Source organism: Vombatus ursinus, unplaced genomic scaffold (assembly GCF_900497805.2).
Source record: "Vombatus ursinus unplaced genomic scaffold, bare-nosed wombat genome assembly UNPS02014779.1, whole genome shotgun sequence".
NCBI classification, from domain to species: domain Eukaryota; kingdom Metazoa; phylum Chordata; class Mammalia; order Diprotodontia; family Vombatidae; genus Vombatus; species Vombatus ursinus.
The window spans coordinates 33,690,721-33,704,115 of NW_020954557.1; positions in this window are offsets into that span (position 1 = coordinate 33,690,721).

The following is a 13,395-nucleotide window of genomic DNA, read 5'->3' on the forward strand; positions in this document are numbered from 1 at the left end:
TGTCATGAGAAGATCCATTAAAGGAACTAGGGATATTTCACAAGAGGATGATAAGCCTGAGGGGAGGTATTAAACTATCAGTCAGCAAATATTTACTAAGTGTCCACTGTGTGACAGGCACTATGCTAAGTACTGGGGATACAAAGACAAAAATGAAATAGCCCATACTTTTAATGAACTTATATTCTAATAGGGGAGATATCATGTGTATATATATATATATATATGTACACACATATATGTGTACATATATACACATATACATACATACATACATATATGTATATATATGATGCATGCAAGATAGGTAAGAGGTAACCTTAGAAGGGAAAGTATAGGCAGCTTGAGGGCTGGGCCAAAAGCAGCTAGGTGCCATTCACTATATGTAATCAGGTTCTATTCATCCCAGAGATATAAGAATGGTTCAACTTTAGAAAAATAATTAACATTATTAATTATATTGAAAACAAAGTCACCTAAAACCACATAGTTATTTCAATGGATGTAGAAAAGTGTGTGGGAAAGTACAATACCTGTTTATAATTTGAAAAAAATTATAAAAGTGTAAAACCAAAAGCATGTATTATATCCAATAGGGAAACCCTAGAAAGTTTTACAATAAATACAGGAATAAAACAAGGTTATCTTCTCTCCCAAGAGTTATTTGATGTAGTATTGAAAAAATGCTGACAAGAGCAAATGGATAAGAGAAAGAAATTAAAAACATAAAAATAGGTAAAGGCAAAACCATTCATATGAGATGAAGGCATGATGACTAATATAAAAAATCCTAGAGAATTAGCAAAGAAATTGAGACATCAATAGCTCCATTAAAGTTGCAGGCTATAAAATGTATCCACAAAAACCAATAGCATTTCCATATTGCAATAACAAAATTCAGAAAGTAATAACAAAAAGAGAAGCACCATTCAAAATAACTACAAAAGGCACAAAATATTCGAGTCAATCTGCCAAAATGCTCAATACTTGGATAAATATAGTTACAAAATACTCCTTTAATAATTTTAAACCAACTTAACTAACTGGAGGGATAGTGCTTATGGCTACACTGGGTAAAAATAATATAAATGAAAATTGTGCTGAAATTAATTTATAGAGTTAGTGCTATATAAATCAAGCTATCAAATGGATAATTTACAGAGCTAAACAAAATAATAACAAAATTCATTTGAAGGAACAAAAGATCTAGAAGACCAAAGGAAATTATTTTAGAAGATGTGACTGAAAGGGTTACATCACTCCTAGGCCTCAAACTATATAATTAAGCATTAATCGTCCAAACAGTTTGATATTAGTAAAAAAACTGAAGTTAATAAATTATAACAGACTAGTCAAGGAAATGTTAGAAGTGATCTATTTGATAATCTCCCCAATACAAATCAGCTAGGAATGACCTCCCTTTTTGTTAAGTAGAGCAGCGCTAGGCATATACCTAGATCAACTAAGGTGGAAGCTCCCATGGGGAAAACAACAGGAACTTGCTTCTGGAAGAAGACATTTTGTGTTTCTCTCCTATCTGGACTGGAACACTTACTTTCCATTGACTGCTTACTTGGAATGTGCTGTGTAATTCCATCTGTCTGGCTGAGGCACAGTCTTTCTCTATATCTAGCCATGTCCAGGGGCTGAAGGTCTATTCACTTGAAGCATGCACCATGCACTAATCTGGATTTGGGAAAAGCTACCTTCCCTTTCTTTTTTTAGGTCCTTTGGCCCTGAGAAATGGAGTTGGGATTCTGGTCTTGTTTCATTTGTCCTTTTCAGTTCTAAGTGCAAGTAGTAAAGTCCATGGATGCAGGACCTCTAGACATGGAGATGTTGGAATCAGGGTTCTAGTCTAGATATTGTGTTCAGCCCAACAGGGAAGCATTAAGAAGGCAGGGTGTTAGGACACAAGCCAGGGAAGTCCAGGGGTAGGGGAAGAGAAGGGTATATTTGCACTTGGAATTTGGTAGAACTATGCTATGTAAAACTGATCTAAGTTGTGAAACAAATTCTCTCCTTTCCCTAGAAACTCAGGTATTAAAAAGCATGGTGATGGGCAGCTAGTTGGTGCAGTGGATAGAGTGCCAGGCTTGGAGTCAGGAAGACTCTTTTTCCTGAATTCAAATCTGGCCTCATATACTTGTTAGCTGTTTGATCCTGGATAAGTCACTCAACCCTGTTTGCCTCAGTTTCCTCATCTGCAACATGAGCTGGAGTAGGACGTAGTAAACCACTCCAGTATCCTTGCCAAGAAAACCCCAAATAAGGTTACAAAAAGTCTTACATGACTGAAAAATGACTGAACAACAAACTATTAAGATAAAGTGAATGAAAAATATGATGAATTCAAATAACAGTTCACCTATATAAACTGATATAAGGTGAAATTAGCAGAACCAGGAAGCATTTTAAATAATGACTACAACGCAAATAGCTAGAGTAACAATAACATGATGAAAATTAAATACTGTGAAATTACACTGACTGAGCATGGCTCCAAAAAAGAGCTATAAGAAGCACCTTCCTTCTTTGTAGAGGTGAGGACTATGAATATGGAACACTGAATATAATTTCCAACTTTTTCAATATGTTGGTTGGTTTTGCTGAACTTTCCCCACCTCTTTTTGTTATAAAGGATAATTCCCTAGGAGACAGAAGAGGAAAACATGTATTGAAAGATATAGGTGATATGTAAACAAAAGATACTTACATTTATTTTTTAAAGACAGGCCTTTGTCTCAGAGACAAGGTTTGGTTCATTAATATCACTACAGAATATCCCTCCAAAATCCAGTTAACTATTTTTCCTTTTGAAATTAGTGGGCAGAATCAAGATGGCAGAGTATAAGGAAGATGTACAGCAAGCTCTGCCCCTCCACCCCAAACAAATAAACATAAAAACCCACTCCAGAAAGATTTGGAAAATGTACCAGATCAAATCCAGATCAGGAAATCCAGGACAAAATCACCATGAGTCATTTTCCCAGCCCAGTTCAGCATAGGGAGACAGAGAGGTCTGGCTAGCAGCATAATGCACAGACTATTTCCAGTACAGGGAGAGGTTGTGCATAAGACAAGAGGAGGCTCCAAATCCCACAAAGAAGGGCCTAAACTTGTGGGAGGTGAAGGAATAGGTGCCAATTGGCAGCCTACTTCCAGGTCATAAATCTAGGATGACTACCTGGTGTTCTAGGGTAAGGAGCAGTCAACGGCCCTAGGCTGTGTACCAAGCAAGAAGCAAATTCAGAAGCAAGCAGCAGATTTGTGGCTTGGATCCCCAAGAGCAGAGAAGAGTCCCAGTTCCAGCTTTTAACCCAGATTAAAGCCCATGGAGGAATAAACAGGGCAGGAATCCCAAAGCAAATGGAAGCATACAGTTCTGTAACTCTAAAACAGCAGAGTACTTTATCTAGTTTACAGTGACTGAATGTAGCGCAGATATTTTTCAGACCTAAGCTCAGGTCAGGACCTGGCACAGCTCAAATCAGTAGGCAGAAATTAAACTTGGTTTTGGATAAAACCACTTGGGGAGCACTGAAAGGTTGCAAATCCCTAGTCTAAGTTATCTAGACATCCCCCTCAAGAAGTGTGCAGAGCCTGGCTCTAATATCTCAATCAGGATATAGACAAACAAACAAATCCCACTATTAAAAATGATTATAATGACACTCAAGACACAAGTCCCCAAAAAAGAAAATCCAAAACTTCTGTGAGCAACGTCTCAAAGAAAAATACAGTTTGCACACAAGTTCAACTAGCATTCCTAGAAGAAATTAATTAAGAGTTTTTAAATTGTTTTTAAAATGGTTTGGTAAATGAAAGGAAAGTGCTAGAAGGAAAAATGGAAAAAGAAATGAGAGCAGTGGGAGAAAGAATTGGCAAGGAAATTAACAGCTTGGCACAATCTATCTGAGACCGTGCTCAAGCAACAAACTCCCTTAAAATTAAAATGGACCAGATAGAAGATAATGATTCAATGAGACAACAAGAAAAATTATAACGGTCAAAAGACAAAGAAGAAGAAGAAGAAGAAGAACAACAACAACAACAACAACAACAACAACAAGAGCAAGAAGAACAAGAACAAGAACAAGAAGAAGATTTAAGTATATCATAGCAAAAACAACCAACATGAAAAAAAATTAAGAAAAAATTTAAGAATCATTGGGACACCCAAAAGATACGACCCCCCAAAAAGAATCTAGATATCATATTTCAAGAAATTTTGAAATTGTACTGATCATTGGTCACTTCTTTTTTTATTAATTTATTTTGATTTATCAATAATCACTTCCATATGCTTTTGAGTTTAAAATTTTTCTCCCCCTTCCCTACCACCCTCCCCAAGACGACGCACAATCTAATGTAGGCTATACATTTACATTCATATTAAACATATTTTCACATTAGTGATGTTGTAAGTAGAAATTAAAACCAATAGGAGGAACCATCAGAAAGAGGAAACAAAACTCAACAGAAGAGAAAAAAAATAACAATTTGGCTTCCACAGTTCTTTCTTTGGGTGTGGATAACATTTTCCATCACAAGGCCTCTGGAGATGTCTTAGATCCTTATATTGCCAGGAAGGGTTAAGTTTATCAATATTAATCATCACACAACATGGCTGTTCTTGTGTACAATGTTCTTTTGGTTCTGCTCACTTCACTCAGCATGAGACCATACAATTCTTTCCAGGTTTTTCTGAAGTCAGCCTGTTCATCATTTCTTATAGCACGATAGTATTGCATCACATTCATATATCACAACTTGCTCAGCCATTCCCCAATTGATGGGCATCCTCTCAATTTCCAATTCTTTGCCACCACAAAAAAAGAGCTGTTGTGAATATTTTTGTACATGTAGGTTCTTTTCCCATTTGTGTGATCTCTTTGGGATATAGCCCTAGAAGTGCTATTGCTGGGTCAAAGGGTATGCACATTTTTATAGCCCTTTGGTCATAGTTTCAAATTGCTCTCCAAAATGGTTGGATCATTTCACAACTCCACCAACAATGCATTAGTGTTCCAATTTTCTCACATCTTCTCCAATCATTGGTCACTTCTTAAAAGAAATCCCCAAATGAAAAGAAACATCAAGGAACATTATAGCCAAAACCTCAAACTTCTAGCTCAAATTAAAAATATGACCAGCAACCATAAATCAAAATTCAAGAGTCAGAGTCAGGATTAAACATGATTTAACAGCCACCATTATGATGAAATAGAAAGTTTGGAACACAATATTTGAGAAGTCAAAAGATATAGTCTTATAACTAAGATTAATTTACCCAGAAAATATTGAGTATAATGCTACAGGGGAAAATGAACCTTTAATGAAATAGAGCAGTTGTATCAAACACAAATAGAAATGGGGTTCACTAAATCATACATAAGAGCCACATATTGACTTAGAAAAACATATATTAACAACATTGTCTATATTCTATTGCATTTTATTTATTTTGTTAAATATTTCCCAATTACATTATAATCTGGTTCAGGGACATTTGTGAGTGTTGAGGACCTCAATGTGGTCTGTGGGCTACGTGTTTGATACCTCTGAAACAGAGACTTTCCAAGCATTCTTGATGAAAAGACACGAATTGTGTAGAAACATTAAAATGCAAATGCAAGAGTTGAGAACATAAAAAAGTAAACACAAATGAAGAATCCTAAAGGGATAAAAAGGATAAAGTGCTTACATTCTAATGTGGGGAGATGATACATGTCCCCTCTGAAACATATCATCATCAGATGTCAGAGAAGGAGTTTAATTAGATGTAAGGTCTGGGATCAGTTCTGTGATGTCTTGACTATCAAAAAAGAAGAATATTAAGGAAGGAGAAGAGGAATACACTTGAGGAGGAAAGGGAAAGGAAAGTTGTAGATAAATTATTTCGCATGATCAAGGTATGCAAATAGAAATCTATACAAATAAAGAGAAAAGAGTGGACAGAGTGGCTGACTTTAACTTCACTCTTATCTGAACTAGGCAAAAGAGAAAAATATACACACAAGAGTTGGATACAGAAATACATTTCTCTCAACAGGAAAATAAAAGAGAAAAGGGTAAAGGGAGAAGGGGAGAGTAGAGGAAGGATAGATTGAGGGAGGAACTAGTCCTAAGCCAAAAAATACTAAGAATGTGCAAAAATATTCCTAGCTCTTTTTGAGGTGGCAAAGAATTAGAAGCTGAGTACTCATTAATTGAGGAATAAGTGAAGAAGTTATAAATGTGATGGAATACCATTATGGTATAAGAAATGATAAAGGGATGGTTTCAGAGAAGCCTGGGTGTATGAATTCATGCAAAGTGAAGTGAACAGAACCAAAAGAACAATTTATATAAAATTATATACAATATATTGTTGCAGTGACAATAATACTGTAAAGACAAATATTTTTGAAAAATTTAGGAACTCTAATCAGTATAATGACCAACCATGATCTTAGAGGACTAATGATAAAACATGGTACCCACCTCCTGATACAAAGGTGAAGAACTAAGTGAGAAAGATACATTTTTGACATATCCAATACAGAAATTCTTGTTGATTGACTGTATATGTTTGTAATAAGGATTTTGTTTTTCTTTTTTTCTCAACTGGTGTAGGATATGAGGTGGGATGGAAAGAAATCAGATTTTTGCTGATTGAAAGAAAGAATTTAATTTAAAAATGAAAAACGTTATAGTGCTCAACTCCTTGTTTTACATTGTTGTTGTTCAGTCGTGTCAGTTGTGCCTGACTCTTCCTGACTGTATTTTAGGGCTTTCTTGGCAAAGATACTGGCTTAGTTTGTCATTTCCTTCTCTAACTCATCTTACAGATGAGGAAATTGAGGCAAACAAGGTTAAGTAAATTGCCCAGGGTCACACAGCTAGTAAGAATTCTTAGGCCAGATTTGAGTTCATGAAAATGAGTCTTCCTGATTCCAAGTACAGTGCCCTATCTACTGCACCACCTAGTTGTTTGTTCATAGTGTCTGTCAAAGACATATTCTGATGAACCACCTTTATGGACTATCTATTGAACCACATGTCTAGACTCATCTATTCAGTTTTCCTTCTGTGGATAGTGTGGCTAAAGCCTTAGAGTAAGTATAGATGGTGTTTGAGAGGCATTGAAAGGTTCCAGGAGTTTATGCAGTTGGCCCAATGTCTTCTGTAAACAAGAGCATTGTGAGAACCTCATCATCAGTAAAGAATTCCTACTCAATTTGGACTCTATTCTGGGATATCTTCCACAACAGAAGCAAACACCTTGGGTAAATACATCTCCCTGGTTTTGGTCTCACTTGATAGTCATAGTACAGGGATTGTTGAACAGTCATGCATTTTATACCTGTCAAGCCATCCCACATTACTTTAACATATGTATTAGAGGGGCCTTGTCAAGGAACAGCCCTTAAGGTGCTACTGAAGCATGTTGCACTTAAAAAATATATAACCAACAATCAATAAACACAAAGAAATCTTGAATGTTCTGCACCTTTCTGTGAACTGTGTTATGATAAAAATGTCATCTGTTGTAAAATATTGCTTGGGAAAACCCGTTTTTGCCCTTTTTCATATCTTTATTAGTGATGTTATCAGTGCATATATAAATTATGTTCCCACTAGTTTTAACAAGATGGCCTAGCAGGCATATAGTTCTTTTTTAAATGATGTCTTTGGATGACGCAGCCACTGCAGTGGTGAGCATGAGACCAGCTCAATACTCTTAACCCGGAGGCGCATTGATGAGGCAGGAGACAGCGAGATGGCAGAAGCTCCATTTATTAAGTGCTAGTAGCTTTCTTTTATATCCTTCGTAACACCTGATCAAAGCATGATCTCCACGTGATAGCCAATCACCAAGTCTGCTGGACACCTGCAGCCCTTGTATCAGGGGTATGAGTAGGACTTTTCTCCCAATGAGAGGAGAGCCGAGCCAACCATGGGAGCTGCGTGTCAGCAAAGGAGAGGTCTTATGAGACTTCCTTGTTTGTGCCACACAACAGGTTGTGACCCTCAGCTTCTGCTGAGAGAAGCTAGAACTCCCATGAGAAAATTACCCTAACATTTGGATTTTTTGATTGACTTTGTTATCCTCTTATCATACATATTTCTTGAGAAACCCTCAATGCCCTCAAGACTGCATCACCTTTGGTACAGCCACATTTGTTTATACTCGCTTTAGTTCAGCTTTTCTTCCCAACTTTGTTTTCTTTTGTGATATTTTTGATTCTTCATGTTTCACCTTACCAATTGTTATATTAGAATTCAAATACAGTGGTCTCCCTGTCATTGATGGGAAAGAAATATTACCCTTTGATCCTGCAATACCACCACTAGGTCTATATCCCAAAGACATCCAAAAAAGGGAAAGGGACCTATTTGTGTAAAAATATTTATAGCAGCTCTTTTTGTGGTGGCTAAGAATTGGAAATCAAAGGGATGCCCATCAATTGAGAAACACAAGCTGTGGTATATGATTGTAATGGAATACTATTGTGCTATAAAAAATGACAAGCAGGATGATTTCAGAAAAACCTGGGAAGACTTAGATGAAATGATGCATAGTGAAGTGAACAGAACCAGGAGAACAATGTACATAGTAACAACAATATTGTTTGATGAAGAATAGTGAAGAATAGGAAAAAATCCAAATGTTAGGGTAATTTTCTCATGGGAGTTCTAGCTTCTCTCAGCAGAAGCTGAGAGTCACAACCTGTTGCGTGGCACAAACAAGGAAGTCTCATAAGACCTCTCCTTTGCTGACACACAGCTCCCATGGTTGGCTCGGCTCTCCTCTCATTGGGAGAAAAGTCCTACTCATACCCCTGATACAAGGGCTGCAGGTGTCCAGCAGACTTGGTGATTGGCTATCACGTGGAGATCATGCTTTGATCAGGTGTTACGAGGGATATAAAAGAAAGCTACTATTAGCTATTCTCAGCAATGCAATGATCCAAGAAAATCCTAAAGGATTAATGAAGTATACTATTTGCCTGCTGAGAAAGAACTAATATTGTTTGAATACAGACTGAACCATGCTATTTTTCTCTTTTTCTTTCTTTTTTCATTTAAATGAGTCTTGTACAAAATGACTAATATCGAAATGTTTTATATCATTTCAAATGTATAACCTATATCTGATTTCTTACCCTTTCAGGGAGGGAGGAAAGGAGGGAGGGAAGGACATAATTTAGAATTCAAAACTTTAAATAAAAATATAAAAAAGGGAAATGACTTTGGCTATTGTATGGAGTTGATTGGGTTAAGGAAAGACAAGTCAAGGAGAGTAATTAAGAGACTGTTGCAATAGTTTAGTGAGAAGTGAGGACAGTTTGAATTAGGGTAGTATCTGTGTAGTAAGAGTGTATAAAAAAGATATAGAGGTAGAAATAAAAAGATTTGGCAACTTGTTGGATGTATGAGGTGAGAATGAGAAATCAAGGATAAGAAAAAGAGAGTTAACATTTATACAGAGCTAACTACATGTCAGGCACCATGCCATATACTTTATAACCATTATATTATTTGATCCTCATAACAACACTGGGAGATAGGTGCTATTATTGTCTCCATTTTGCAGAAGAGGAAACTGAGGCAAACAAGGGTTAAGTGACTTGCCTGGGGTCATATAGCTACCAAGTGATTGAGTTCAGATTTGAACTCAGGTATTCCTGACTCCGGACCCAGTGCTGTATCTACTGAGTCACCTTGGAAATGTGAACCTGGGTAATGGGATTGATAATAATGACCTCAGCAGAAACAAGGAAGTTTGGAAGTGGGTTAGGTTTTGAGTGGAAAAGGTAATGAGGTCTGTGTTGGACATGTTAAATTAGGACACCAATGGAGCATCCAGTTAAAGATGTCTATTTGGTAGATGATGACACAAACCTGAAGTTTATGACAAAGACTAGGGCTGGATATATAGATCTGATGGCCTTCAGCAGAGATCATAACTATAAGAGTTGTTCTCAGAGATAGGAAGACATAGGTTCAAAGTCTCACCTCTAATATGTACTGACATTATGACCCTGAGCAAATCACTTAACCTCAGAGTCTTCAAACAGTTCTCTAAGACTATGCATTGTAGGTCAGTTTCCTTAATAGAGACAATTTCCTGAAAATGAAGCCCCTATATCCATGAACATGTTCATACCAATTACAAAATTCTAGTTTGTTATTGATTTTCATTTTTGTACTAATAACAGATGAGAACAAGACTTTATTAAGTGCCTACTAATTGCCTTAGTGTCGGGCACTATGGTACATAAAGAACATTTTTAGAAATGTTTCCAACCATGGTGACAAGTTTGCTGCTTTCTTTTAGAAGGCAATCGATCTTATTTGTTTAATGCCCTTTGGTCTTTGCCATGTCCACAGGCTCCAAAGAATCTTCTTGAAGAAGTATTCTGGAATAAAGATGTTTAGGCTTCTGTCTAGCCTATATGCTTCTGTCCTCTATTTTTTGTGGGGGTGGGTGGGGTTAATTGCATTATATTTTGTAATTTATTTTTCTCTCTTTTCTCCCCTATTTTCCCTACTCTTGAATTGAATTGTTGTATATTTATTTAGATTTTGTTCTAATTGGAAGGGCTTATTGAATTTCTCATAGAACTTCTTTATCTCCTCATCCTCTACAAAAAAACACTGAAACATCTTCATGATGGCTTGCTATTGTTTGCTTATTTTGTTTTATTTTGTTTGTTTTTATACAAATTACAGTTATCTTTAGGGTTGTTTTGTGTTTTGTTTTGTTTGGGGTTTTTTGTAGGGCACATCATGAATCCTGCAATACTAGGTGACTAGTATGTGATGAGGTGACATTTCTTGTTGCCTTTGGAGATGTGAAAAATAAAACCAAAACAAGTAGAGATTGTTTACTTGTCCCTCAAAGAGAAACCTTTGTGTCATCCTTCTAATCAGTTGCAACTTCCTTTATCTTCTGGCTTCATGTTAAGAGAGTAAGATTCAGTTCCTCTGTTTATTGCTTATTGGATAAAGATCTCACTCACATTTAGACTGCCAACAATTGTGTATGTCTATATGCATATGTGTATATACAGAGATGTTCATATATGTGCATTCATTAATATTTCATTTTACATAGACAAGCATATACGTGTATATGTATACATAAAGTCCCTCAAGGAACTTATAATCAGAAAAAATGGGCCATTTGCCAAAATTTCCCTCTTCTTCCCTCTCCCTCATATCCTATCACTTGGGCACCTTCTGCCCCATCTCCTTCTTCATTCATGTTTCATGTGATGAAGTGATCTACATCTCACCAAAGGTAACCCCTATACTGATTCAAGTGATCCCATTCCATCCCATCTCCTCCAACAGAGTGCCCCCTCTGTCATCCCTATTCTTTCACTTATTTTCAGTCTCTTCCTCTCTAGTGGCTCATTTCCTACTGCCTACAAACATACTCATGTCTCCACTATTCTGAAAAACATCCTCACTTGATCTTTCCATTCTGCTAACTATCACCCTTTATCTCTTCTGACGTTTGTAGCTAAACTCAAAAAAAAAGATCTGAGATGAACTATAATAGTATCTATTTGTCAGTCCTGTAAAATGCTTTATGATTTAATGGTTTAAAATCTTAACTTGGGAGAATTTAACAATAGTTATGTTACTGTTTTAAGTCTTTTTGTCATTTGTCAATGAGTTTTGGTGGGTCTTGTGTGTATTATGCATTTCTTTTATGTAGGAAATAAATAGCTGTTTCACGCAAGATTCATATTATATCTTGAGTACCTTTCTAATCCCCTCATTGGGAATACCCTAGACATGAACCAAATCTAACTTTTGAGGAATTATCCCCACACACACAGTCCTTAGAGAAAAAGGTGTAGATGCAATAACCCAAAGAATATAAGAAAAAGAGTTTGTCTCTTTAGGTTCTCTTGGGACTGAATCTGGTTATTGGGTGCTTGGGACCAGTGAGATTGGCCCTCTTGGTAGAGAGAGAGAGATGGCATAGAGATGGCCAGCCTGAGCCCTGCTGTTATTGTCACATACACATATAAGCATGTACAACACATGTATACACATATGTGTATACATATTTTTATTTATAAACATGTTTCTGTATATATATATCTATGTGTATCTATATATATACATATATATATATATATGTACATGTATGTGTCACTGTTGTTGTTCACCCATTTCAGTCATGTCCAACTCTTTGTGACCATACTTGGGGTTTTCCTGGCAAAGTACTGGAGTGGTTTTCCATTTCCTTCTCCAGGGGATCCAGAGGATCCCTGTTGTCAAGCAATCAGAGGTTAAATGCCTTGCCCAGGGTCACACAGCTAGGAAGTATCTTAGACTGGATTTGAATTCAGGTCTTCCCGACTCCAAGCCCAGTGCTCTATCCATTGAATCATCAGTAGCCTCTATGTGTAAATAAATATGTGTTAAAATATGCATTTATATACATGTGTATACATACCTGCATATGTGTGTCTATATATGTGCATGTGTACATATATGTATAAACATATATGTATTTAAAATACATCTAAAATTTAAAATTACATATTTAAACATTTAAATATATAATTAAATATATGTAGTATTACCTATAATATATATTAATGAGATAAAATACATATTTATATATTAAATATATGTATATATTTAAAACAGAACTGTAATTTCATCAGTGTAAGGAGCTACTGGTGAAAAGTCCACTGTGCCAGTTCAGGTTGGCATTTTCTCTATGACTTCCAGTGTTATAGAGTTGTCCAAGATGCTGAGAAGTTAAATGACTTTTCCAAGGTAACACCACCAGTTTGCCCCAGGGACAGAACTTGACAGCAGGTCTTCTTTAATTCAGAACCAGGTTTCTACGTGTCATTTTATCTAGTACCATTTGTTTTTTAGGTCACAACCTACAGAGGAGAGGTAACATTGGGCAGTAGATAGAGCATTCAGATTCCAGAACTGCATTCAAGTCCTGCCTTTGAAACATACTGACTGTGTGAATTTGAGCAAATTAGTTCCCAATTCCCTGAGACAGGCAACTCTTCAAGACTAGAAGCAGCCAATAAATTGCTTACGTACTTCGTTTCCTCATGGGGAGCCAAGGAATCACAGTTTGGACTAAACAACAACAGCCTGGCCAGAGTTTTAGCAAAGGAGCTTTAGAAAGTTGCCCAAGGCTCTGGATAAGTAACCAGAACAATTTGTGAAAATCCAGGGCAATACACGTGAAAATGTCGAAGTAAATGTATTCTTTCTCTGGATCTCATATGATTTCCTTGGTTTGCTTGTCAATGTATACTGGCAGTGATTCGTCTGAAGCAAGTTCTGCCCAGAGGAGATGGTCTGTTCTGATTGCTTTTCGTTTTACATTTTTCCTGCCAGCAGCCCGCGGGA